Source organism: Bos grunniens, chromosome 14, assembly GCF_055505025.1.
Source record: "Bos grunniens cultivar Pamir isolate PY7600 chromosome 14, Bosgru_T2T1.0, whole genome shotgun sequence".
In the NCBI taxonomy this organism is placed as follows: Eukaryota; Metazoa; Chordata; class Mammalia; order Artiodactyla; family Bovidae; genus Bos; species Bos grunniens.
Window position 1 is genome coordinate 75,573,546 of NC_141178.1, and position 27,219 is coordinate 75,600,764.

Below are 27,219 nucleotides of genomic sequence, written 5' to 3' on the forward strand. Positions count from 1 at the left end.
CTCCCAGTCTGGCTCCCTTCGGCCATGGAGTGGGGTAATAAGAACTTCAAGGGTGGACAGGAGCAGATTTCAGCAGATAGACCTTGCAATATTGACTGTACCCTGCAGCACCCAACACTAGGCCTGTAGAGTGGGTTTGGTGAGTGTCCGTTTCTTGAATTTGGGGGACTATCTCTAGAAGTCAAGTTCCCTCTCTTTCCCCATGACCTTCATTTCTTACCTGCACCCTTCTCCCTTGGCCTCCAGTGTCTCCCTCTGAAGCAGGAGGGATCCATCCAGAAGGTAAGGCTGAGCACTGATCTCTCCCTTCTTTATACCTTGAAGGCTCCCCACGGACTCCAGCCTAAGGGACCAAATCGTTCTCTTTTAAAAATTTTTCTTTCTTTCTTTCTGGCTGTGCTGGGTCTTTGTGGCCACGCACAGGCTTTCCCTGGCTGTGTCGGGGCTACTTGCCAGTTGCAGTGTGCAGGCTTCTCCCTGCAGCGGCTTCTCTTGTGGAACACACACTCTAGACTGCATGGGCTAAGCCATGCGGCACAGGGGCTTAGCTGCCCCACGGCATGTGGGATCTTTCCAGACCACAGATTGAACCCGAGTCCTCTGCATGAGAAGGTAGACTTCCACTGGGGAAGCCCCTTAAAAGTTTTTTTTTTTTTTTACTTAGTGATTCATTTGCTGTGCTGGGTCTTAGTTGCACCATGTGGGGTCTAGTTCCCTGACCAGGGATCGAACCCGAGCCCTCTGCACTGGTAGTGCAGAGTCTTAGCCATTGCACCACCAGGGAAGTCCAAGGCCCAGCTCTTCAGCATGGTTGGCAAGGCCCTTCCTGCTCTGGCCCTGCCTTTTCCCTCCATCAACCTCTTTGCACCCCTACCTCCAGCCACATGGAACACATCTACCTCCTGACCCACACTGGGGTGTTTAGGCCTCCATCCCTCCCCTCTGCCAGTCGTGCCAGGCTCAGGCAGGTGGTTGAGAGCAGTGGTTGTGGGCTGAGCTCTAATGGAATCATAATCCCAGTTCTCCCACCTCCTTGCAGGGTGGCCTTGGGCGTGTGACTTAGCTTCCCTGGGCCTCTGCTTCCTCATTGGTCTGATGAGGAAATTGAATACTTCCTTTTGAGGCACAGTGGATGATTTAATGACTTTTTGCAGGTAGAATTTGGAACAGGGCTTGGTATATATACCTATATATATATATATATTATATTATATAATTCCTACTTCACTGCTTTAGCTTGGAGAAGATGTTTCGAGTCTCAGCTCAGATGTTAATCCTTCCATGCAGCCTTCCTATTATTTTTGTGTTGCTGTCTCGTCCTCCCTTAAATTCTGTCAGTGTTTGCTTCATGTATTTAGGAGCTCATATGTTTGGTGCATAAATATTTATAGTTGCTGTATCTTCCTGGGGAATTGACCCATGTACCACTATGTAACAGCCTTCTTGGACTCTTATGACAGTTTTAACTTAAAGTCTATTTTGTTTGCTATTAGTCTAACCAAGTCTACTCTATTTTTGGCTACCATTCAGATGGAATGTCATTTTCAATTCCTTCATTAAATACTTTTCATTTAAAAATTGAGTTCTATTACCAAAATGATGGATTTCAGCAGTTAGAAGTCATCTCTTATCTACTTTTCCATTATTCATAAGAGAATATGTGAAAGAAATTGTCAATAAGCACAAACATTGTTTTCCTTTCTCTCAGTTTATCCTGTCCCTAACAATGTTAATTAATTTAAAAAAATGAATAAAATGGGTTGATGTAATATCCCCTTGTTCTTAGGTGGTTTTCCGGTAGACTTTGCCATGTATTTCTGGCTTCCTCCCCTCTCTGCCTTCTTTCAGGTTCATTGGCACTGTATCACAATATTCTCATATCTTTAGAGTTCACATGAGGGGTAGAATCCTAAGGAAATAATCTGAGATGAAAAACTAGCCCTGGGTCCCATGTTAGTCACAGAGTGCTTGTTATAATGCAAACATCAGATGCAGTCTTAATGCCCAGCTCTTATGTGCTGAGCAGACCAGACACAGATAAACCACAGGTTGAAATGATAGGCAGCCATAAAAGGCAAGTTTCCAAATATTTGTTCAACACAAAATAAAAGCTCAGGATATGTTAGGTTGAAAGGGAGGATCAGTTCAGTTCAATCGCTCAGTCATGTCCGACTCTTTGCAACCCCATGAATCGCAGCACGCCAGGCCTCCCTGTCCATCACCAACTCCCGGAGTTCAACCAAACCCACGTCCATCGAGTCGGTGATGCCATCCAGCCATCTCATCCTCTGTCGTCCCCTTCTCCTCCTGCCCCCAATCCCTCCCAGCATCAGAGTCTTTTCCAATGAGTCAATTCTTCGCATGAGGTGGCCAAAGTACTGGAGTTTCAGCTTTAGCATCATTCCCTCCAAAGAACACCCAGGGCTGATCTCCTTTAGAAAGGGAGGATAGACAACTGTAAATATCTAAAACTGTAAGTTCACTCACCGAAAAATACATATATCATAAAAATAATCTGAAAGATAAATTACAAAAATGTTAACAAAAATGTTTCTCTCTGAATGATGGCAGTTCGGCTGTAATTTCTTTCTTCCACATTTTTGTACTTTTTTAACCTTAATGTGAAAGTATGATTTCCAGAGTTGTAAAAGGGGAAGATAAATCTCTATAACCACATGAAAAAGCAGGAAACACAGTTTTGCCTGGGTTTCAATTGCATGGGTGGGGCGTGGTAGAGGTGGCAGCTAGTTTTATGGTTCCCTTTGGTTGAGCTGAAAATGGACATTCCTTCCAGAAAACCCTCAACGGGTGGAGAGGGAGGGGCCCTGAGCCCATCAGACCAGAGTGTCTCTTCCTGCAGCCCCCAAGGTGATCAGAAATGGACCAGTTGGCCTGGGGTCAGGGCAAGGTCCTATGTAATGCATTGGGATGCATTCAGCCAGCTCTCTCCCCCTGGGCACTCAGTGCGGAGTAAGGCTCTCTGCCATCTCCCAGAGAACGCCCTAGGAGTGAGCCCCAGGGGTCCACAGCCATGACCCCCTCACGGATGCAGGGGCACTGTTCTCCCTCCCTCCCCTGCTTCACTCTCCCACCCCCGGTTTTTCTTGAGAGCATTTCCCCAACAAACCACCGATGTGCAAATCCCTGTGACAGAGTCTGATTCTTGGGAAACCCAGCATCTCCTGCTGGCTCCCCTGGCAATTTGATCATTCTTTGATTCTCATGGATCTTACCCTAGGGACACATGAAAGGTCAAGGTCTTGTCCCCAGCACTCACCCCAATTCCAGATCTCTGGTGTGCCCTGCCCTCCAGGTGGGGCTAGTGGTGAAGAACCCGCTTGCCAATGCAGGAGACATAAGAGACGTGGATTCGATCCCTGGGTTGGGAAGATCTCCTGGAGAAGGGCATGGCAATCCTCCAGTATTCTTGCCTGGAGAATCCCATGGACAGAGGAGCCTTGTGGATGACAGTCCATGGGGTAGCAAAGAGTTGGACATGACTGAAATGCCTTGGCACACATGCACGCACCCTCTCCCCTGATGTTTGCAGAAAGACCCATCTGTGTTTTCTTTTCTGGTTTTTCAAAACTGGCAGCTAGTATGTCCTTGTTCCCTTCTGCAGTCATTTCCCTGATTCCTCAGGCATTTATCTCTCTGCAGAAGAGGCTCTCAGTTGCTGTCCTCTGCCCTCATGCAATGCCCTCTCCTTTAAGCCAGGTGATGACGGTGGGAACCCTCAAGGAGTTTGCTGGAATCATGCAGTGTGATCATGGGTGGAGGGACCATGCAGAGTGCCAGCATCCACCAGGTGCTCAGTTGGTACCCCCGGCTGGCTACATTTCAGCAGTGTGCCAATGTACCTTGGATAGAGTTCTGCAGCTTGTTTGGAGCCTGGGAGCAGGAGGGCGACCCAAGGGGGCAGCTCAACCTGGTTGTTGTGGGTAGAGCAGTATGTGTCATAATATATGCACAGAAATCATACCATTGGGTGGGTTCCTCTTGGCCCAGAGAAAGGGTCACATTTCACCCACTGATGGTCAACAATCAGCTTGGAGTGATCCATGGCTCAGCAGCCATCTTGCTAACAACAACATCAAAGGCAACAATAATAATAAAACAGTAATTTCTTGCCCTAACGACTTTCCATCTCTCGTGTATGCGCTTGTGCTTCATCTCTCAGTCGCGTCCAACTCTTCACGACCCCACGGACTGCAGCCTGCCGGGCTCCTCTGTTCATGGGATTCTCCAGGCAAGAATACTGGAGTGGATGCCATGCCCTCCTCCAGGAGATCTTCCCACCCCAGGGGTTGAACGGGGGTTTTCCTGCATTGCAGGCGGCTTCTTTACCATCTGAGCTACATAGAAGAAGCCAAAACGTTTACAAAGTCATATGTAATCAGCTCTCCTTTCTTTCTTTTCTGATCCTATCTTTCCCTTGTTCCAGGAATGTGAAAAATAAGGTAAAAATAGAGGAGAGATAAATAAGGAAGACAAACAGAAAATGTCTAATTTATTCATAATTAGGATTCTGAGAAAGAAAACAGAAAGATGGGGGGAAATCATTCACATATATACTAGAGTGAAACTTGCTTAAAATAAATATGCAGATTCAATGGGTAAAGTCTCAGAAAAAAATGCCAGAAAATAATCAATATCAAGATATAGTTGCTGAACTTTAATTCTAAGGAAAGGACCTCAAAGACATTCAGGTAGAAAAAGGTATGAGAGGGGATAAAGCCAGGCTGACTTCTGATTTTTTTTCCAGCAGTTTCAACTCCCAGAAACAATGGCAATGAAATTTTGAAGGAAGGAAGCAGAGTTCAAATACATAAAATCCAGCCACACTGACTTCTGTGTATAAAGGCTCAGTTCAGTTCAGTCGCTCAGTCGTGTCCAACCCTTTGCGACCCCATGAATTTTTGCACACTACAGACAGGTAATTGCAGTGAAGCAAGAAATTAGAAACTAGAGTATGCATGAGCTCTTCTTGGGGGGAAAAAAGAAGAAAATAAGAGAAAAACTAGCTGATATAAATTCCTGTTCCCCAAGTGATAAACACAAGGCACTGACAGCGAGAAGCTCCATAAACAGACCGATGATGAACATCAAGTTCATTTAAACGCCCGAGTGATTCAAAACAGATGCAAGAATTATAGTTCTGAAATAGAATGCAAGTTATATCAAATTTAATATTACTAATCATATAATAACCATGCAGTGGAAAAGGAGGAATGTTAGAAACATACATAAGGGCACAGACTTCCTTTTGTTATTTATTCATTCAGCAAATATTAGCTGAGCACTTACTATGTGTCAGAACGAGGCAAAGTCCCTGCTTGCGGGGAGCGAGCTCCGCCCCTGGCAAAGGTCAGGAGGAAGGAGGCTTGGCATACGCAAAGGCGGGATCAAGCCTCAGGAGTCTCCCTGGAAATTCTCGAGCAATCTACCCCCAAAACCAGAGTCTGCCTACTTTCTGCTTTGTGCTTTCACCTACACCTCTGACTTTACGGGGGCTGTCCCCCACTACCTCTCTGAAAAAAGAGTTAGCTTACAGCTCCAGTTAATAATTCTTGGGTGTGACAGTGTTTCAACCTACAAACTCCTTTGGAAATCCTCTAGCCTGCCTGAATAGGTTTTTCCGGCCACGTGTGACTGTTCAGAGCCTCCCAACTGTGAGAGGCGGGAGATGTTCTAAACTGTCTAAATACAGATTCCTTTGAGCAGTTAAAAGATTGATTAGAAATTGTATTGGTGAAGGGATTTTCACTTGTTGGGCCAATGTTTGCTGCTAAGTTTCCATATCCCTTATCTGCTGTGTCCCTGGCAGTGTATTGATTAATATAATTGGTGTAAGTAGTAGCTTTAATGTTTGTAACCTGGGACCCTTGAGTTAATTCTTTTTCTTGTTATAGCCCACCACACCTTTGCTCTGTAGGAATGCAACTTTATCTAATGCTTTTTGGAGGCTGGCGCCTGACTTTAGAATAATCACCTTTAGAGAAAAAGGCCTCCGGGCCAGAAGATGATGCAAATCACCTAAACTTTTGCATATGATAAGTTTGCAGGAAGAAAGCCTGGCTTACTGCATGACTCTACCCCTTCCCCCATTATCCTCTATGCATAACTTAAGGTATAAAAACTACTTTGGAAAATAAAGTGCGGGCTTTGTTCACTGAAACTTGGTCTCACCATGTTGTTCTTTCTCTTACCTTCTGGCTGAATTATTCAGCCTCTTTTCTACACTGAATTTCCTCACTGAGCTATCCTCATTCTAGTACTCTTTATATCCTTAATTAACGTTTAATTAAGCAGTTGTTTCCTGATCTTCGCCGACGCCGTCTCTCCTTCGAATACCCTGTATCCACTGGGGCTGGACCCCGGCACCTGCTCTCATGGAGCTGGCATTCTACTGGGCCCTGGGACAATAATTCCTGCTACTTGCTTAGTTTGGGGTCGTGTTATGAATCCCTTAAGGAACTGCAGAACCTACTGTGCTTGTTCATGCTTTTAATGTCCTCTTTACCTGAAACACTTTTCCTACCCTTCTTCTCTCTTGCTTCATTGACTCCTACTCAACTTTAAATCCTCAATTTAGGTGTTAACCTCTTCCAGGAAGCCTTCCCTCATCTCACACTCTGGTTGTTTTAGGTGTCCTTCAAAAATGGCTTCTTTGGCCATATCTCCTTCCCCAACTCCTGAGAGCTTTTGTTATCTTGATATTTATCACACTAAATTGTAATTAGGTTTTATTCATCTATCAGTTCTTCTAGAAATTGAGCTACTTGAGACATAGATTATGTTTTCTGTGTCTCTGCATTCTGACTGCAGTGCCAAGCAGGGAAATAAGTAGTAACTAAATATTTATTAAATAGATTAGTAGACAAACTGATGGATGGATGGGAGGATGGATGGGTGGATGGATAGATGAATGGCTGGATAGGTTGATGAATGGGTGAATACTAAAAGAATTGATAATAAACAATTCAATAGCTAGATGGAGGGATGAATAGTTGTATGTATGGATGAAAATTTAAGAGTGGATAGATAAATTAGTTGTATATAGGTATGTATGTATGTGTGTATGAATGAATGAATTAAAGTAGGGGTGGATGGATTAAAGAAGGGAAGACAGTTGACTGTATGCATGGACAGAAGGATGGCAATGGATGAGCTGGTTTCCCCTCACGCCACATCAGGCTTCCTTGGTGGCTCAGACGGTAAAGGGTCTGCCTGCAATGCAGCAGACCTGGGTTCGATTCCTGGGCCGGGAAGATTCCCTGGAGAAGGAAACGGCAACCGACTCCAGTATTCTTGCCTGGAAAATCCCAAGGACAGAGGAGCCTGGCAGGCTACAGTCCACAGGGTCACAAGAGTTGGACACAACTTAGTGACTACACCACCACCACCATGCCATATCACCCTCTGTGACCCACATTACATCTTATTGATGTAAACTAGAAACCTATCCATGCCACACAGTGCCTCAATCTTTCTCTTCCATTCTATTGGCTACTTAATAAAATCCGGGCTCTTCACTGTGCCGTATAATGCTCTCTATGATCTGGTTTCTCTTTCCTCTCTAGGTTCGTGTCTCAAAGTCGTGTCAGCCCCTGACTCAACCAGCACGTATTACTTGTAAGTAGCCACCTGCTCTAAGCGAAGATGGCAGTCTACTGTTGACATGGTCTCTAACTGGCATCTTTCTGCTTTGGCTTTTCCTGCTTCCTCTTCTTGGAATTTCTCAGGATTCTTTTTTGCCTCGTTTGTCCCACCACTCCCTGTATAGAATTACACCTTTACATCTGAAACTCTCTAATTTGCTGATTTGTTTACTTGTCTGTCATTTGTACTAGGCTGTGAATTTCTTGAGAAGACAGGCCTAAATCTTGTTCAGTTTAGAATAAGATACTATATTTGGCAACAAATAGATACTCAATAAATATGTGTGAGAATATAACTCTGTGATAGACAGACTAATGGCTCCTAAAGATGTTTGGGTCCTTATCCCTGGAACTTGTAAATATTTCACTATACATGGCAAAGGGAACTTTGCAATTGGGATAAAGTGAAGGATTTTTAGACAGAGAGATTATTTATTTTATTTTATATACCGTAGTGTGTATACATTAATTCCAAACATCTTTATCCCTCTCCCTGGGCTATTCAGGTGGGACCCAAGTAACCACAAGGCATCTTGTGGAGATGGAAGAAGAGGCCACAAGAGTTAGAGAAGGAGATGTGATGATAGAAGCAGCTGTCATAGTGAAGTGATTGCTGACTTTGAAAAATGGGGGGAGGAGGTGGGGGAAGGGATAAATTAGAAGTTTGGGATTAATATATACACACTAGTGTATATCAGATAAAACAGATAATCAATAAGGACCTATTGTAAAGCACAGGGAACTCTACTCAATATTCTATAATGACCTATACGGTAGGTTTTTCCAAAAGTCATGTACAAATGTAAGCATTGGACCATAAAGAAGACTGAGGGCTAAAGAATTGATGCTTTCAGATTGTGGTGCTAAAGAAGACTCTTGAGAGTCCCTTGGACTGCAAGGAGATCAAACCAGTCAATCCTAAAGGAAATCAAGCCTGAATATTCATTGGAAGGACTGATGATGAAGCTGAAGTGGAAGCTCCTCCAATACTTTGGCCACCTGATATGAAGAGCCAACTAATTGAAAAAGCCCCTGGTGCTGAGAAAGACTGAGGGCAGGAGGAGAACCTTCTAAGAAAATGAGATGGTTAGATAGCATCACCAACTCAATGGATGTGAATTTGAGCAGACTCTGGGTGATAATGGAGGAAGGGGAGCCTGGCATGCTGTAGTCCACAGAGTCACAAAGAGTCAAACATAACTTAGAGGCTGAAAAACAGCAAAAAATATGGGGAAAGAATCTGAAAAAAAAAAGGATTATATGTATATGGATAACTGAATCACTCTGCTATACACCTGAAATCAACACATTATAAATCAACTATTCAGTTCAGTTCAGTTCAATTGTTCAGTTGTGTCTGACTCTTTGCAACCCCATGGACTGCAGCACGCCAAGCCTCCCTGTCCATCACCAACTCCCAGAGTTTACTCAAACTCATGTCCATTGAGTTGGTGATGCCATCCAACCATCTCATCTTCTGTCATCCCCTTCTCCTTCCTAGCATCAGGGTCTTTTCCAATGAGTCAGTTCTTCGCATCAGGTGGCCAAAGTATTGGAGTTTCAGCTTCAGCATCAGTTACTTCAATATAAAATAAAAATTAAGTTCTTTACAAAGGAGGAAGAGGCCACAAGCCAAGGAATGCAGCTTGACTCCAGAAGTTGGAAAATAAACAGAAACAAAACTCCCCCCCAAGGAACCTCCAGAAGAACATAGCCCTGCGGACACCTTGATTTTAGGTCATGGAGTCCCACTCCACGTCTTTTTCTTTCACCATGCTTACCAAGTGCTGACTTTGTGGTCAGTACTAATAACCGCAGGCATTACCAAAATGCTCAGTCCACAATGGGCGAGCCTCCATGGAGCCCTCAAGTTCACGAACTGTAAGACCCTAAAGTGAAGTGAAGTCGCTCAGTCATGTCTGACTCTTTGCTACCCCATGGACTGTAGCCTATCAGGCTCCTCCATCCATGGGATTTTTCCAGGCAAGAGTTCTGGAGTGGGGTGCCATTTCCTTCTCCAAAGCTTGTGTAAGATCCTAAGCTTGTGTCATTTTAAGGCACTGCCTTCTTATTACAGCAGCAATAAGAAAACATCAAAAAAGGAACAGCTAATACATGGGGAAGGCTCCCTGTACCTTCCCCTGTGCTTGGCTCGCTGCATCTGTTGTCTTTTAGCCCTGGGAGGCTGAGAAGTGACGTGACTGTCACGTGGATACTAAGTGGCAGGAGGGGGTTGGAACCAGGCAGTCTGGCTCCAGAGCCCCAGCTCTTAGCTGCTCCCCTAAATTAAAAGATGCTGGACATCTTCACTGCTGTGACCCCCAGACACCACAGCTGACCGTGTTAGTGTGCATTCTAAAGAAAAATCTCAAAGGACCTCAGTTCCTTCCTCAACCAGACCCCCGAAGCTGGAATCTCTCTTTCCTCTTTACTTTTCACCTTCTCTTTGCCTCCTTCCGCGAGGAGGAAGCCGGCAGCACGAAGGAAAACAGCTGGAGCGGTAGATGGACCTTGCTGGGAGCCAAGTGAGCCGGGAGGCAGTTTGGCGAGCTCAGCCAGGCTGCACCCCGGCCTCTGCCCTGGGGGCCCCAGTCCTGGCCTCCCACTGAGAAGCTGAGGTGTTCAGGTGCCAAGTCAGCCTCGGGCTCTGGCCAGGTGGGCTGTGGCTTTTCCCAGAAATCGTCACGCTGTGCCAGTCTCGTCCTGGAATCCACGCTGCCCACTGTGCCGGGCGGAACCTGGCTCTGCTGCTCCGGCCGGCCTGCGTGGGGGCGGGCAGCACAGGGCCTGAGGGTGCTGCACCCAGGCCCTGGGTCATCAGGACCCTCTCCTGAGGCCCGCTAGAGATCTGCGCTCACAGACTCGGTGAGCACAGAGCAGGGCCAGAGGAAACGTGGACAGTGGGTAGACGGGAAGCTCAGCTCCCCTCACCAGCGATCAAAGAAGCATACATGGGTTACCTGTCACACTCACGACATTAAAAAGGCCAATACTCACGCTTTCACGGGTCCTGAAACAAATTTGCTAGAAATCTGTTTAGGCTTATAATATTATTTTGAAAGGACTTTCCCAGGTTTCTCAGTAGTAAAGAATCTTCCTGCCAAGCAGGAGACTTGGGTTTGACCGTTGGGTCGGGAAGATCCCCTGGAGAAGGGAATGGCTACCCACTCCAGTATTCTTGCCTGGAGAATCCTGTGGACAGAGAGGAGTCTAGAAGGCTACAGTCCACGGGGTCACAAAGAGTTGGACACGACTTAGCGAATAAACAATAACAACAATTATTTTGAAAACTCCATACTCTCTGGCCCACTAATTCCATGTCTAGAGACTCTTTCAAAAGGGAAAGAAGACAAAACAGCCGTATGAATCGTAATTTATGTAAAACCATTATCATTGCCAGGTTAGGTATAAGAATTAAAAAAGGAACAATGCAAAAGTCAAATTAGGGGATCAGTTATATTTTGGTAATTCTGAATGATAGTAAGCTAGGCAGACAATAACATGAAAATTTTATAGGACTTTAATAGCATGAGAAACTTTTTCTGATGAAGGATTATGTGATAATGAGAAAATACAAACTTAATACATATTGTTATGATTCAATCAGGGTGGGCACACACACACACACACACACACACACACACACGTTTTTAAAAGGATACCCTAGAATGCTGAGTGTGGTTATCTCTGTAACTACCAGGTATAGCTTTTACTTTCTTCCTTATAATTATTTGTCTTTTCCAAATTGACATTATATTAAAGTTTGTTACTTTCAAATCAGAATAAACACAGGTGTTAGTTCTTTAATCCACATCAAAGATACACTCTCTTCTTCATTCATCATGTTTACCAAGTGCTGACTCTAATCAGAACTAATAATCACAGGTGTTACCAAGACGGTCAGTCCACAGCGGGCGAGCCTCCATGGAGCCCTCAAGTTGACAGAGACTGTGAGATCTGGGTCCACCCAGGGACAAAGAGCCCTCAGGAGCCACCTCTTCTTATAAAGAGAGGCAGGTCTGTCTGTGAGCTTCACTGGCAAATGCATGTTTAAGCAACCAGCCCCAGGGTGTGTCAGCTGACCTCACCTCCATCCGCTTCACACGTGCCTGCCTGGGAAGGACTCCAGGCACCTTAGGTAGACATTTATATTTTTAAAAACAAAACTGATCAACAGCAGGCACAAGCAGTGTCTGCCTCCACTTTCAGAAACCCAACTCTGACCTCCCAGGGCAGCATCTCAGACTCCCTCCCCATCTCATCAGGCAGCCCCAATGTCCGAGCCCCAGGCCCTCCCCCTCCTCCTTCCTGCAGTGCAGATGGTCCTCTTTTCCCAGAAGACCTGACCACACAGAATGGGAGCCAGAGACCTGAGTCTGAGGTCCAGCTTCACCACTCACAGGTTGTATGACCTTGAGCAGATTACTGAACCTCTTCAAGCTCAGTTTCCTCATCTGAAAAATAGGCACAAGACCATGCCTCTTTCAAAGAAATGGATTTTGAGTGTTCACCAATTAGAGTAAGTACTTCATGAGTTCTCATTGTGTCTGGGCCCCCTGGTACAGAGGGCAAGAGGCCGTGCTGATAAACCACACTTTGCAAAAGAAGAGAAAGGCCCTGATATGTGGCTTTTTCCAGATGCTGTGCTGTAAACACCCTCACCATCAACCGTTTCAAGCTACTGATGGCTTACCTGGTTGGCAAGATTCCTGCATCTTTATCAACCGGCTTTTAGGGTCTCGTGAGCTTCTGCTCTCTATCTGTCCTAGGAGGACCCACTGAATCCTGATCTTCATGGGCTCACGGTTTGATGGCGGAAAACCAAGAACAATTTCTACAGTGACTTAATATCTTTCTGTCCCACGTGTAAGCTTTGTGACGGCAAAGACAATTTTTATTTTTAGGAAACTTTTTCTTACCATGTGATCTTCAGTCCTGGCAAATAGGAAGTTACCTAATAACACATGTTGAATGAATGAACAAATGTTTCCAACAAAAAACAAAATGATCAAACATTGGGTTAAATGTTGAGATGCAGAGTAACAAGGAGAAAGTCTTTTCAACAGGTGGCCTCTCAGAGGAAAATATATTTAAGAATTAAATGAAACAGTAATTCTTTTTTTTTTTTTTTTTTGGCCGCACTGCATAGCCTGCAAGATCTTAGTTTCCTCACCAGGGCTTGAACCTGGGGCCATGGCATTGAAAGCACCAAGTTCTAACCACTGGACCTCCAGGGAATTCCCTCAGTCTTTTCTTAATATTTCATGTGTGGGAGTCCAACCTCTCCTGGAAAGCTTCCAGCCATGAGGAGCTCCCTGCCATACAGAATGAGGTTTTCCATTTTTGGGGGCTCTGAGGGTATGGCGTGAGGTCTGTGGAGTTGATAGGAGAGAAGAGACTCCACCTCTGCTAAGCACCTACTGTATACATGCCAGCCACCCAGGGCACAGCATTCTGCCCATCACCTCCCTGCGTCCTCCTAATATGGGCATGACTCACTCTCCTCATTTTACACCCAAGGAGACTGAGGCTGTGGGACACTGAGTCACATGCTTGACTCACGGCACACTCAAACCTAGCTCTCGCCTCGGGCCACCTGATGCCTGGTGCACAGAGCCCAAGCCCAGCACCACTGGGGTGGGCACTTCCTGTGCCACGTCTGCCTGGACAACGCCCCTCACCAGCGGGACGTGCCTCTCTGAGAGGCCCTGGATCTCTGAGGGCCCCTGACGGCAAACTCAAGCCACCTTGGGTGATATCCGGGGACTGAGGCGCTTATTAGGTGCCTCAAATGCCCTCGTCTGTTGGCCTTCACCCTGTCACATACTCCTCAGCACAGGCAGTAGAGCTCATGGTGAATGAGTGGTCAGTCCTAAAGGAAGTCAACCGTGAATGTTGATTGGAAGGACTGCTGCTGAAGCTGAAACTCCAATACTTTGGCCACCTGATGTGAAGAACAGACTCATTGGAAAAGCCCCTAATGCTGGAAAAGATTGAAGGCAGGAGGAGAAGGGGACAGCAGAGGATGAGATGGTTGGATGGCATCACCGACTCGATGGACATGAGTTTGAGTGAACTCTGGGAGTTGGTGATGGACAGGGAGGCCTGGCGTGCTGCAGTCCATGGGGTCGCAAAGAGTTGGATACAACTTAGTGACTGAACAACAACAGCAAGCATTGGTTGAATGGACAAAGGCACGTCCCTTGCAGGGGCAGGTAAGAAAAGTTGGACCCAGAACCTGAGACCAGCTCAGGTTCCAGGAGCTCAACCCCACAGGAGGCCACATGTTCTCAACCATGTCGGATTTGCCCCCAACCTGGACACAACTTAGACACTGAATAATAAACAAAGTCCCCAGGGAGACTGGGCCCAGTGAACTGTGTTTAAAAAAGGCAGATATGGAAGCCTCGGGACCTGGATTACTCATTAAATTTTATTAAATGCTGATATCGCCAACCCTCATACATCAGCCAAGGGTGCTAAGTTATCAAAAGGCCGAGGCAGACAAACAAGAGCCTTACTGATTAACCAAGCCCTGCTTTCCAGGCCTGCCAGCTGCTCAGCCTCCCTGGCTGTCTCTCCTCCCGCTGGTCCTGGGGCCTCAACTGCCATCTCTGACCTGGCCCTCACACTGGCTCCAAGTTAAAGACACAAACATTCAACCTGCTGTGCTTAAGTTGCTCAGTCATGTCTGACTTTTTGCGACCCCACTGACTATAGCCCTTCAGACTCCTCTGTCCGTGGGATTCTCCAGGCAAGAATACTAGAGTGGGTTGCCATGCCCTCCTCCAGGGGATCTTCCTGACCCAGGGATCACACCCAGGTCTCCTGCATTGCAGGCAGATTCTTTACCACCTGAGCCACCAGGGAAGCCCACATTCACTGGTAAACTCACAGGTCTTCAAAGTTTTCATGAATAATACTTGCAGAGAAACAGAAAAGTGGGAAGAGAAATGACTGTCAAGAAAAGCAAACAACAAAAACTGAAATGAAATTCTGGAATCTTCTAAAGTCCCCAGGGCTCTGTCTTAGTTGATGGGTGTATGATTTACTGTGACTGCTGTGAAAAATTGCCACAAACAGGAGCATAAGCTTCCCAGGCGGTACAGTGGTAAAGAACCTGCCTGCTAATGCAGGAGATGCAGGAGATGCAGGTTCGATCTCTGAGTTGGGAAGATCCCCTGGAGGAGGAAATGGCAACCAGTCAGACATGACTGAGCACAAGGCAATCGAATTAACATGGGCTTAAAGCAACGGGACTTGGTTATATTACAGTTCTGGGGGTCAGATGTCCAAAATGGGACTGTGTTTCTTCTGGAGGCTTGAGGTGAGAATCATCAGCTTGAGACTGCCCACCATTCCTCGAATCAGGGCCTGCATCACCCTGCTGCCCACATCTCCATCTGGGACTCCATCCCTCCTGCCTCCTTCTTCTCAGGACCCTTGTGACCACCTGAAGCCAGCTGGATGATGCAGGATGGTCTTTCCATCTCAAGGCCCTTAACTTAATCACATCTGCAAAGTCCCTCTCATGTAAGGTAACGTGTTCCCAGATTCCGGTTGCCAGCATGTGGACCTCATTGGGGACGGAGGCCATTACTGGGGGGTGAACAGTGGGCTTCCCTAGTGGTTCAGTGGTAAAGAACCTGCCTGTCAATGTAGGAACCATGGGTTCAATCCTTGGGTCTGGAAGATTCCCTGGAGAAGGAAATAGAAACTCCAGTATTGTTGCCTGGGAAACCCCATGGACAGAGGAGCCTACAGTCCTCAGGGTTGCAAAGAGTCAGACTTGACTTAGTAACCCAAACAACAGAAGCAAGTATCAACAGTGGGTTTGCACTCTCTGCACTAATCACATTGTCCTGAGGACACCAAGCTTCCCGCTGAGCCACACACAGAGACATCCCAGGATTTCCCTGCTTAAGGGATCGTGTGCCAGGGCCGGGAGGAGCCCTCCCCCAGGGTGACAAGGTGAAGCTCGCTCCGGGGTGACACTCGCACTGCCAGGCATCGCCGCCTCTGGGCACATCCTTACCCCTGGATGCTGACGCAGCTCCTGCTTCTATTTTCAGCCAGGGCTCCTCTCTCGGCCTTGACTTTAGAACCAGACTTGGCCACGCCAAGGTCAAGAATAACTGGACAACTTACTCCTGCCTCTGACTCTGTTAATGAAGCATCAATGCCATCCCTTCCCCAAAGCTGTTGTGAAGACAAAATGGCAAACTGCAATTCAGATCACTCAGACGCCCGTAAAGGTCTTGCGCTTTGGAATGAGGATCAGATCTCTGAAGAACAGCTCGGATTCCGGTATTCCCTACCTGACATGCTCCAGAAGCTTCCAGAAGCACTTAGATTAAGATCAAGCTCTCTCCCCAAATCTCCAAGAACCACATTGTCCAACCCCTACCCACCTCTCTCCTCTTGCCCCAAATCATCCCCACCAGCCCGCTTCCAGTTCCTTAAATACATCAAACCCACTTCTGGGATTTGTCCGTCTTCTCTACCTCTCCAGCACAGTCTTCCCCAGCTAAGTGAGCCACTGTCTCTCGCCTTTGGCACTTAGCCCAGATCCCATCTCTTAGGGCAGATCAGAGTCGTTTCCCGCTCTTCCTCCTCATCTGAGCACCATGCTTCTTTCCTTCATCACACGTGTCACGTTCCTCCTCCTCCTGGGCACCGAGCTGGACCACACCTCCCGCCTTCCTTGCAGTGAGCCATGGTCGGGTGACTGTCCTTGCCGCCGATGGCACGTGTGTGGGAGTGAGGCCCTCGGTTACATCACTCAGTTGTACAAACCTCCTGCATGGTCCTCGCTGCTCTCCCTGTCCCTGGCTGTAAGGCCAAATACAGAGCATCCAGTGGGGACTAGGAGGTCCTGGCAGAGGGGGATACAGGGGTCACATGCTAGTGAAGACTTCACCTGCTAATTGGAGGAGCCCTGATAAACACCCAGTCCAGATTTCTCTATGAGTAAGAAAGTGCCATTGTTCTAAGCTGCTGAGATTTGGGGTTGTTGGTCAACCCTGACATTTTTGTATCTGCTTCCTTGCTGATTGCCCATCTCACTAAAATGTCAGCTCCAGGAGCGCAGGGTCACTGGCTGTCCTGGTTCCTGTTGTCTCAGCTCTGAGCACAGTGTCTCTGACCCAAGGTAGGTGCACGAACCAAGCTTTTTTGGATAAACAAATACATGACTTGTATTTATGTTGAGTTGTCGGATATTATGAGTTGTCAAGTTGCCCTGACTCTGCTTTCTAAACACTCTATGGAAATCCAATGCCCACCTCAAGCTTTTGCAAATTCTCATGGACTTGGGCTCAAGGGTTCAGAGTTTTGGCATTTTGCTCCCCTTTCCACTGGACTATTCGAGTCTGAGTGTCTTCATTTCCTCGCATTCAGTTTGACAAGTCAAGCATGGAACCCCATCTCTTTCTGTGCACACACACACACATGCCAGCCCAGGGTTAGAAGGGGGCAGAGGATGATGTTCATCTAACTAAAGTTAGAGGGAGGCAGAGGATGACGTTCATCTAACTGAAGTTAGAGGGGGGCAGAGGATGACGTTCATCCCACTGCAATGCATGCAGTATCCAAATGAAGTCAACAACCCATTTTTACTTTTGGGGCCCCCGTGCGGCTGCGCCCAGGTACTCTCCCTGCCGTATCTCTCTATACATTATTCTCACTGCCTGGCCCTTTCCTGGTTGTCTTTTTCCTCTTCTTCCTCTCTTCACTCTCCTTGGGGCAGATTGTGCTTTTATCCCCAAAGCATTGCAACACCATCTCCCATCCCTTCAACTCTGTGACTCACCATCCTCTTGTCGAGAGGTCTGTGCCCTCTTGACTCTGAACAGGTCTGTCTGTAACTGCTTCATCCTGATACAAGAGGGAAGTTATATTCATGACTTCTGAGTCCAGGACCTTATAGGCGATGCAGCTTCTGCCTTGTCCCCTTAGACGCCTGCTTTTAGCAACCTGCACTGATAGGTAAGAGATCCAGCTCCCCTGGGGCCACCATAGTATAAAGAAGCCCAGCCCACATGGAGACACTGTGATGCTGGCTCTGGTCACCAGCCCCAGCTGAGGCTGCACTGGTCCCAAGTCGGGGAGCAGAGATGCCTTTTGATGTTCTCAGCTACCTGATGTTGAGACAGCCCATTCAGCTGAGTCTTCAGCCACTTTTCTATGCTCCACCCCACTTTCTGACCCACAGAATCTATGAGCATAATAAAACTGTGGTTTTCCGTTACCAGGTTTGGGGCTGCTTTGCACTTCAGTAATAGAGCAGATCTCCCTTCCCAGATCTCCCAGACGCTTAGGGCTTTTCTTAAGCATCCTGTTGTGTGCGTGCTCAGTTATTTCTGACTCTTTGCAACCCCATGGACTGTAGCCCACCAGGCTCCTCTGTCTATGGGATTTCCCAAGCAAGAATACTGGAGTGGGTTGCCATTTCCTACTCCAGACAATCTTTCCAACCCAGGGATCAAACTCGTGTCTCTTACATCTCCTGCACAGCAGGCCAACTCTTTACCACTGAGTCACCTGGGAAGCCCAAACATCCCATTAGCCAGGTCTTTTATTGTCCCAGTCTCTGCCCTCGGGGTCTCTGATTCTACCCTGAGTGGCTTGTTGAGGTGTTTTCCTGAACAACACATCTGGGATGTGTTCTGATGCCAGCAATTAAGATGGCAAAGTGTTTTATCTCTGCCAAGTTTCTGAGTGCTTGGCATCTAGAGATGCTGAATTAATGTTAGTTTTGAATTCTGTCTTCTTCTTTGAACTCCTGGGGAGCTGGAAGAGGAATAGAAGGCTGGGGTAAGGCAGCAACTTCAGAATTCCACAAATGTGCCCCTGGATCACGCTGGATTCAGTATTCAAATCAAGCAGGAAACAGCAATGAAAGAGCCCTTAGCAGGAAGTTTACTAGAGGACATGTAATGCATACTGCTAGGTACAACACTGTAGGAAGATTGGAGAGGCCTTCCATACAAGGCTGCCAGATAAAATACACGACAGCCAGTTACGTTTCGATTTTAGGTAAACAGGACTTTTTTTTCCGTATGTTTCACGTGATATTAAGGAAAACTCACTTATACTAAAAAAAAAAAAAAGATGTATTGTTTATCTGAAATGCACATTTTAAACTGGGCTTGCTGTATTTTTATTTCTTAATTCTGGTGAACTCTACTCACAGAGGACTTTGAAGCCTCCTGGAGGTTGGCAATAGGAGGAAGCATTCCTTCCTGGGGCTGAGGCATAAAAAGAAGGGGCTATTACCAGGGCCCAAGGGTTGATGCTGCCCCCTGGAGCTGGCACCCTGGCAGGGACTTCCTGGCTGGGGCTGAGACCAGAGAGGGCATTTTGCCTCTGCAAAGATGCTGCTGGAAGCAGAGGGACAAACAGCATCGCTTCCTCCTTCTTCCCTCCCTCCATCCCCTACCAGTGCCTCCTGTTCCCAGCTGGAAGTTACTGGCAAGTGAGCCTGGGAAGTGTAGTTTGCAGGGGTCAGCCGTCTGGGCCACAAGTAGAGCTGACAAAGGGACAGTGTCTACACTCTACAGTTCACCATATTTATCAGAGTACGTTAGACTTCTTTCACCATTTCTTGAGCTCTCACAATGTTCGTGGTACCACATTAGGCAATTCTTAGACCACATGTCTTTCCATTCCTGAGCAAATTATGAGGAAGACACAATTCTTTTCCACATTTTACATATGAAGACATCGAGGCTCGGCGAGATTAAGAAATTTGCCCTAAATCGCACGTAAAGTATCCGGCAGGGTCAGATCTTTGCTACATCAGCAGGAGACACTTCAGTCCTGTGGGCAGGTTGGGGGAAGGACGGGAGTCAGAGAACCACAGCAATATCAATTCATCATAGACTCTTTGGATCTGGAAGGGGCACCATCTTGATTTACATCCATTGGCTTTGGTTAACACTGTTCCTGAAACATCTTATTGTTATTTGCTGTCATTTAGTCACTAAGTCAAGTCTGACTCTTTGCAGTCGTGTGGACTATAGCACAACAGGCTTTCCTGTCCATCACCAACTCCCAGTGTTTGTTCAAACTCATGTCCATTGAGTCAAAGATGCCATCAGCCATCCCATCCTCTGTCGTCCCCTTCTCCTCCTGCCTTCAATCTTTCCCAGCATCAGGGTCTTTTCAAATGAGTCAGCTCTTCACATCAGGTGGCCAAAGAATTGGAGTTTCAGCTTCAGCACCAGGCCTTCCAATGAATATTTAGGACTGATTTCCTTTAGGATTGACTGATTTGATCTCCTTGCTGTCCAAGGGACTTTCAAGAGTCTTCTCCAACACCACAGTTCAAAAGCATCATTCTTGCTCTTCTTAAAGACATTGAAACCATTAGTTCTTCCATCCCAACACCCCAAATTCACATGTTGGCAGCCCAACGTGGTAGAAAACAGCAGAATGTCATAATTAGGAGTCATTAATTGAACCTGGAGTCAAAGGGCCAGTTCAAATCCTGGCTCTGTCATTTATTAGCTCTGTGACTTTGGGCAAGTTACTGAAGCCCTCTGTGTCTCTCCTTCTTCATTTATAAAATGGGGCTAATGATGACGACAAAGACAGTGGTGACAATGATAATGACGTTGTCCACATTATAGATGGCATTGCTGCAGGAGGAGTCAAGACTGCCTCTATGAGTAACTTTCCAGCAGCAACCCTGCCTATAGACATGAATGTTTAATGAGTTTATCCACGAGGGACCCCCATATAGCATCTAGTCCATAGTCTGCACCCAATAAACGTTGGCTATTGTTATATTTATTATAGAATCAACTAAGTGTGGGATAGTACAGAAAAAACTGAAAGTGAAAGTCACAGAAAAAACTGAAAGTGAAAGTCAGTTTTTCACTAAAAACTGAAAGTGAAAGTCACTCAGTCGTGTCTGACCCTTTGTGACCCCATGGAATACGCAGTCCATGGAATTCTCTAGGCAAGAATACTGGAGTGGGTAGCCTATCCCTTCTCCAGTGGATCTTCCTGACCCAGGAATCGAACTGGTGTCTCCTGCCTTGCAGGTGGATTCTTTACCAACTGAGCTGTCAGGGAAGCCCCTAGAAAGCTAAAGCCCCTGTGAACTGTGTGGGGAGGGAGGTGAGAAGTGGCAGGGAAACACACTGTGTTAGCAAGCTGCCCTGCATGCTAATTAGGCCCCGTTATTATCCGTGGGGGGCAGAGGACAGAAAAGACCAGCTCTGGCTGGAAAATAAACATCAGGACTGGGAAGGAGTTAGTCTTACAGGAGGAGGGAATGTCCAGGGTGTGGGCTTGGAGGAGAAGCAGAGATAGGAACTGTGAGGCAGGGAGTGGGGGTGGTGGTGGGGTGAGATGTGCGCACAAGAGGGCAGGTGGCAGAGAAGTGGGCAGAAGGGCTGATGCAAGATGCAGAGGCTGGAGAGGTTGACAAGGAGCATGGGTCTCACAGGAACTCTGGCTGTCTTCATGGTAGGAAGACTTTCCAGTTGACAACTTGCTTGGGCAGGGAGGGCAGGGGGGCGGGAGGGAGCAGGCTTGGTGCCAGGTCAGTCGCTGTTTTCCATCCCCACTCAGCCATCACTGTGTTGCACTGAAGCTGTCAGGCCAGGTAATTTACACAGAGGGCCCTGGGTCCTGGTCCTCACTGAACGCCCTCACTTGGATCCATTGTGGATGTGAACAGAGACGTTCAAGCCTAAAGAAGGAAAGCGATGCTGTGTGCTGTGAGGCCTCAGTGAGTCACTGCATGTCCCTAAATGTGGAGCTGGTGGCCTCTTCTCCTGGCTCTATGCAAGGATTGTGACGTGTGATTGTGGACACGAATGTATAAGCAAAAAGAATCTCACTGGATAAGACCCTGATGCTGGGAAAGATTGAAGGCAAAAGGAGAAGGGAGCGACAGAGGATGAGGTGGTTGGATGGCATCACTGACTCAATGGACATGAGTTTGAGCAAACTCTGGGAGATAGTGAAGGATGGGAAGCCTGGTGTGTTGTAGTCCACAGGATCACAGAGAGTCAGACACGATTTGGTGACAATTTAGACACTATTCCAGGATCTGGAATACTGCACAATATTCCTGGGGGCCCCTGATCTTAGCACAAAGTGTCCCCCTGTTCTGTCCATCCCCTCTCCATCCCAGGTGGATCCTTCCAGGTGGTATGTCTTGGTCCAGAACTCTGCCAAGCCGAGTCTTTGGCCTTGGGACAGCCCCGTGCATCCCTCTGTACGCCCTGGGCTCTGAGTCTCATCGAGGGTCAGATTAGGGGAGTACTTCTGGGATCTGGACCCCCAAGGCCTTTACTTTATGGCCAAGAGGACCAGGGTCAAGGGAGAGACAGGGGATCCTATGGGGTCTCCAGTGGGTTGGGAATGACTCAGGGAGGGCTCTCCTACATGCTCACTTCTCACTCATCCTCCACCTTCTGCTTCATCTCTTCCATTTCACTGCCCACCTGTCCCACCAGCATTCTTCCATTCAGCCAGCACTGACTAAGTACCTGCCAGGCACGGTGAGAACATGAGGAGCCCTCTGCCCACCCCCAACCAAGAGCTGCCCAGGGGGCGAGGTGGACAGGAAGGCAAAGAAGCAATTTGCTGTGGAATAAGTGTGTTCCTCTGAAAGTACAGGGTCATCCTGGGGGCTCTGGAAGCCTGGTGAGACACGAGATGTGGGCGCCAGGAGGCAGGGGGCGATGGATGCTCCAGACAAAGCTGAGAGGCCAGCTCATGACTTTCCAGTGGTCCAGAGGAGACGCATGACAGCCCCGCCAGGAGGCTGCACAGCTGGAGGTCGGGGGCGGGGCTGGGACCTGGCATAGGTCACTGGGCAACCTGGTTTCCCAGGGACTCAGAGCCCTGGGGAGTATGAATCTGACCGGAGGCATCACCTGAGCAACGGTGCTCTTTCTAAGCTTCCCGCTCTCAGCTGAGCCTACGTGCGTCAGGACAGAGAAAATTCCACTGTTGACGCAGCGATGACCTGGAGAGGCTGCGCTGTGCGTTTTCCACCTTGATTCGGAAAGTTCAGCTGGTAAGGGGAAGCCACGTGTGGGGACAGGAAGTCACATTTCCAGGACGTGCCTGGAGTCACAGCTCTATTTCTGGAACAATCTGACTGGCTCCAATTTCTTTAGGAAATTCAAATGAAACCCTGCAAGGCCAGTTTTCTCTCTCATTGTTCCTGGTCCTGACGAGCCCTCCCTGCTCCTTCCTGGCCCCCATTGCAGAGGTCTGGCTGTGGGGAGTGTGTGACATGGCTGTGGGGAGTGTGTGACCTGGCCGCCTTCCTTCAGGGCTTTGAGAGGAATCCTTACGCTCTGAGGACATGGGGCTGGAGGGCTTCCCAGAGACTCCACCCAGAGGGAGATCCTGCCTCCCTAATCTCCGGCCGTGGGCCCAGCTCTGCAGACACAAGCCCCTACTGGGTGTGTGCTCAGTTGCTCAGCCATGTCTGACTCTTTGCGGCTCCGTGGACTGCATCCCGCCGGGCTCTACTGCCTGTGGAATTCTCCAGGCAAGGATACTGGAGCATGGTGCCATCTCCTCCTCCAGGGGATCTTTCCAACCCAGGGATCAAACCCATGTCTCCTGCATTGGCAGGTGGCTTCTTTACCATTAGCGCCACCTGGTAAGTTCCCCCAAGGCCCTAGAGACTCCTGGAAAGCCAGACAATCAGGGAATCCTGCTCTGATCTTCCTCCTGATGCCAAGACCCTCTTAGATGCCAAGCAAGCTTTTATACCACACCCTGTTTTCCACATCCATAAAAAGGGGTTATTAACTCATATTCTGTCCTCTTCCTAGGACTTATCAAATGAGAAAATATAGGAAAACAATTATTGATTACTATTTTAAATGATTTGTGTATTTAATTTTTTAACTTCAGTGAAATCCAGATTATACGTAAGTAAGCACTTTAAATTATACCATGCTGCTTTTGCCATGGTGTGCATTTACCACTAATGAGAAGCCCATGCACCGCAACCAGCGAGTAGCCCCTGCTCACTGCTACCAGAGAAAGCCCGCACACAGCAACAAAGACCCAGCACCAAAAAAAAAAAAAATTAAATTAAAAAAATGTTTAATTAATTTAAAGTGTCCACGTTACAGAGGCAGAATGGACAGGGTATGGGGACACGGGATGGCTGTGGTGGGTGAGAGATGGGGAACCCCAGGGGAGCTGCCTTGCACATCTGTTTTGCAGACAAGAGAGGCCAATGGAGTCCCCAAGAGCAGAAGCAAGGAAGGAAGACGAAGGATTTGGTTTGGGTCTGTGGAATTTTAAGGGCCATAGCAGAGAAAATATGCAGGAGACAGATGGGTATGTGGGTCTGAGGGAGGAGAAAGAAGAGAGAGAGTGGTGGCACCATCAGCGAGGAGCGGCGTGACTGTGATCTGTAGGAAGAAGACAAAAGAAGGCCTCTCAAAAACCCCAGATATTCGAAGGCGAAGTGGGGGATGTGGAACATGCAAAGGGCCAAGACGGAATCAGAGAGGAATGAGGTGGGTCACAGCAGCCATGCGAAGAGCGGCGGGTCTTTGAAAACTCCTATTACGCCCTCAGGACCCAGCTGGGTGTGACCTCTTTTTGGAGCTGCCCCAGTCCTGCTGCACCCCTCCAGCTCAGTCTGATCAGCACTCTTGACCAAGGTGAAAATTAACCTTCTGGCAGCTCCAGGCATTCCCTGCACGGGGCTGGCCCTTCTGTGATGAATCAGCCCACCAGGGTCACCTCTAACATGCCTGAGTGAATGAGTGAAGTCGCTCAATCATGTCCGACTCTTTGCGACCCCATGGACTGTAGCCCAGCAGGCTCCTCCGTCCATGAAATTTTCCAGGCGAGAGTACTGGAGTGGGTTGCCATTTCCTTCTCCAGGGGATCTTATTCTGACCCAGGGATCGAACCTGGGTCTCCTGCATTGCAGGCAAATGCTTTACCATCTGAGCCACCAGGGAAGCCTAACATGTCTGCTTTAGAGCAAAACTGTTTATTTCCTGTCCCCACAGCTTTGGTGGGAGATGGAGCACACATAAGTCTCAGTAATGACTCATTTCATTCCCAGCATAAGTCATCTCCACAAGTTTGTCCTCTCTATACCCCCACAGTATAGAGAGTCTTGAGGGTATTGGACAGCTATTTCGGGAGACACTGAGAGGAGCTTAGGGGTTCCAAGCACAGGCTCAGAGCCTGACCACCTGCTTTACATTCAGGCTCCACTGCTGAGGAGCTGCGTGTACCTGGGCAGGCTGGTTTATGTCTCAGAGATTTTTATCTTTAAAACGTACATGCCAGGAAGGGTACCTATCTCCTAGAACTGCATAGCAAGTAAGTTACATCTTGCAAACTGCGAACAGACTGGAGTTTGAGAGATACTTACTACTTGTTAAAGTGAAGTCGCTCAGTTGTGTCCGATTCTTTGTGACCCCATGGACCGCAGCCCGCCAGGCTCCTCCGTCGATGGGATTTTCCAGGCAAGAATACTGGAGTGGGTTGCCATTTCTTTTTCCAGTGGATCTTCCCAGCCAGGGATTGAACCCAGGTCTCCTGCACTGCAGGCAGACTCTTCACCATCTGAGCCACCCAGGGAAGTACCTAACACATGTTAGCTTTCCTTCTATTCTTTTAATTAAGTAAGTCATACTTACTTTTGGTGGAACGGGGTCTTTGTTGCTGCTCGTGGGCTTCTTCTAGCTGCAGCTAGAGGGGGCGATCTTCGCTGTGGGGGGCCAATTCCCGACCGCAGTGGCTTCTCTTGTTGCAGAGCTCGAGCTCTAGGGAGCGTGGGCGCAGTAGTTGCAGCACTTGGGCTCAGCTGCCCTGCGGTAGGCGGACTCTTCCCCGACCAGGGATCGAACCTGTGTCCCCTGCATTCGCAGGTGGAGTCTCAACCACTGGACCACCAGGGAAACCCTTTTCATTCTGTATAAATAGAATGAATTCCCAAAGGCCCACGTAGTGAGCCAACACAAGTTTTAAGAGTCTGCTATGTACCTGGTACTGTGCTTGTAGTTTGGAATTCCAAAGAGAAGAAACAGACTGTGTTCCTGGCCTTAGGGAACTTTTGTTTGTGACTTTGGGCGAGTGGGGAATTAAGGCATCCTTCGGTGTCAGAGCTTGAGACACATAGATTTTGCCCAGTGTACAGATCTGGTGACGGGGACGAGGGAGCCAGTATGTAGCCGCTACTGCCATGCTGTCTGCAAGAATGGGAGTGGCCTGGCTTCATTGGCAAAATCCACCCTCTCTTCCCAGTGTGCTTTCCCTGATGCGCAAATTACTCTTAGCATCTCCCAGAGTAGTTCTCTGGACTTGCTGAGGCAGCTGCCAGGAAGAGCTCCCTTCCCGCAGGAGACAGCTGCTCATGCCATCACTGGGGCGTCTACACTGGGACGGACCATCTTGCAGAGAAGGAGCCAGACAAAGGTGGCAGTAACAGCCACCCGGACACACCAAGCTCCTAGTTTGCACACCAGCCCTTGTGATAACAGAAGGCATGGATGAAGACTAGGCTGAACAGCCTTGATTCCACTACCCCCTGTCTGTGGGGCCCCTCACTAGGCTCTGGGGTGGCCTGTCTGCATTTTGCTGAGCCCGCAGAAGGGAGCGCTCCACCCAGGCACGCTCAGGACTCTGGGGCTCTCTCACCGGTCAGCTCCCTGATGTCCGTGACGTCAAGGAAGACATGGGTGGACATACTGCTCCTCTGCTATCCCAGATGGTCTCCCACATTCCCAGCCTCCCCGGCGGTTCTGTTTGGACCGCATGGGTAGATCACGCTGGCCACTAGACTGTGAGTAGAAGTGATGGGTGTGGACTCGGAGTTAAGAACTAGTGAGTCATCTCCACCTCCTCGTCCCTTTACCAGTGACCTTGAAGACCGTGGATTAAAGTTGAGGTTGGCATAGTCACAAGACGAAGACACTGGGGGAGCCTGAATGGACGGCCAAACCCACCAGCCTCTGACACAGCAAGAAATAAACCTCTGCCGCTCTGCTGTAAGTCACCGGGGTCTGTAGGCTTATTTGTTACTGTAGCACCAGCCTGTCACATCCTGACTGATGCAGTCAGGTCTAATCTTGAACCCTCTAATCCCTCATGGAGTTTGTGACCACAGGCAAGTAACTAATAGTCTCTGAGCCTCAATCTTCCCAGAAAGTGGTAGCACTATCTCATCCATGGGGGCTCTTGTGAGAACTGAATGAAAAACAGCATAACAAATGCCTGGAACAGAGACAGGACTCAGAAAATGTGGGGCTGCCCTCTTGGCTTTCTGTATACTTTGCCTTTTAGTACCCGTCCTACAGATTGAGAAGCTGAGGTTCTAAGAAATCAGGTTTATCCCATAAGTTACAAGGCTAATGAGTCACAGAAAGGGCGGGAGTCTTAAGCTAGTGAAATGCTGAGATCCAGCAGGGCCATGGGGAGAGCTGAGCTGTGTGACACTGTGACATCATTTAGAGCTTTTTAGCCAGTCCACACTTGCTGGGGTTTTGACCTTTTCCAACTGCGTCCAGCCTTTTCCTCTTGACCCAATTCTCTTGGCCAAGTG

General features: G+C 48.0%; 1 long non-coding RNA gene across 1 annotated transcript; it reads left to right on the forward strand.

Moving 5' to 3' along the window:
* The first annotated feature begins 22,527 nt into the window (after nucleotides 1-22,527).
* On the forward strand, nucleotides 22,528-26,669 carry LOC147359697 (uncharacterized). Its single transcript, XR_015140329.1, has 2 exons — nucleotides 22,528-22,701; nucleotides 26,536-26,669. It is a non-coding gene; the product is annotated as an uncharacterized LOC147359697 (long non-coding RNA).
* The last annotated feature ends 550 nt before the right edge of the window (nucleotides 26,670-27,219 follow it).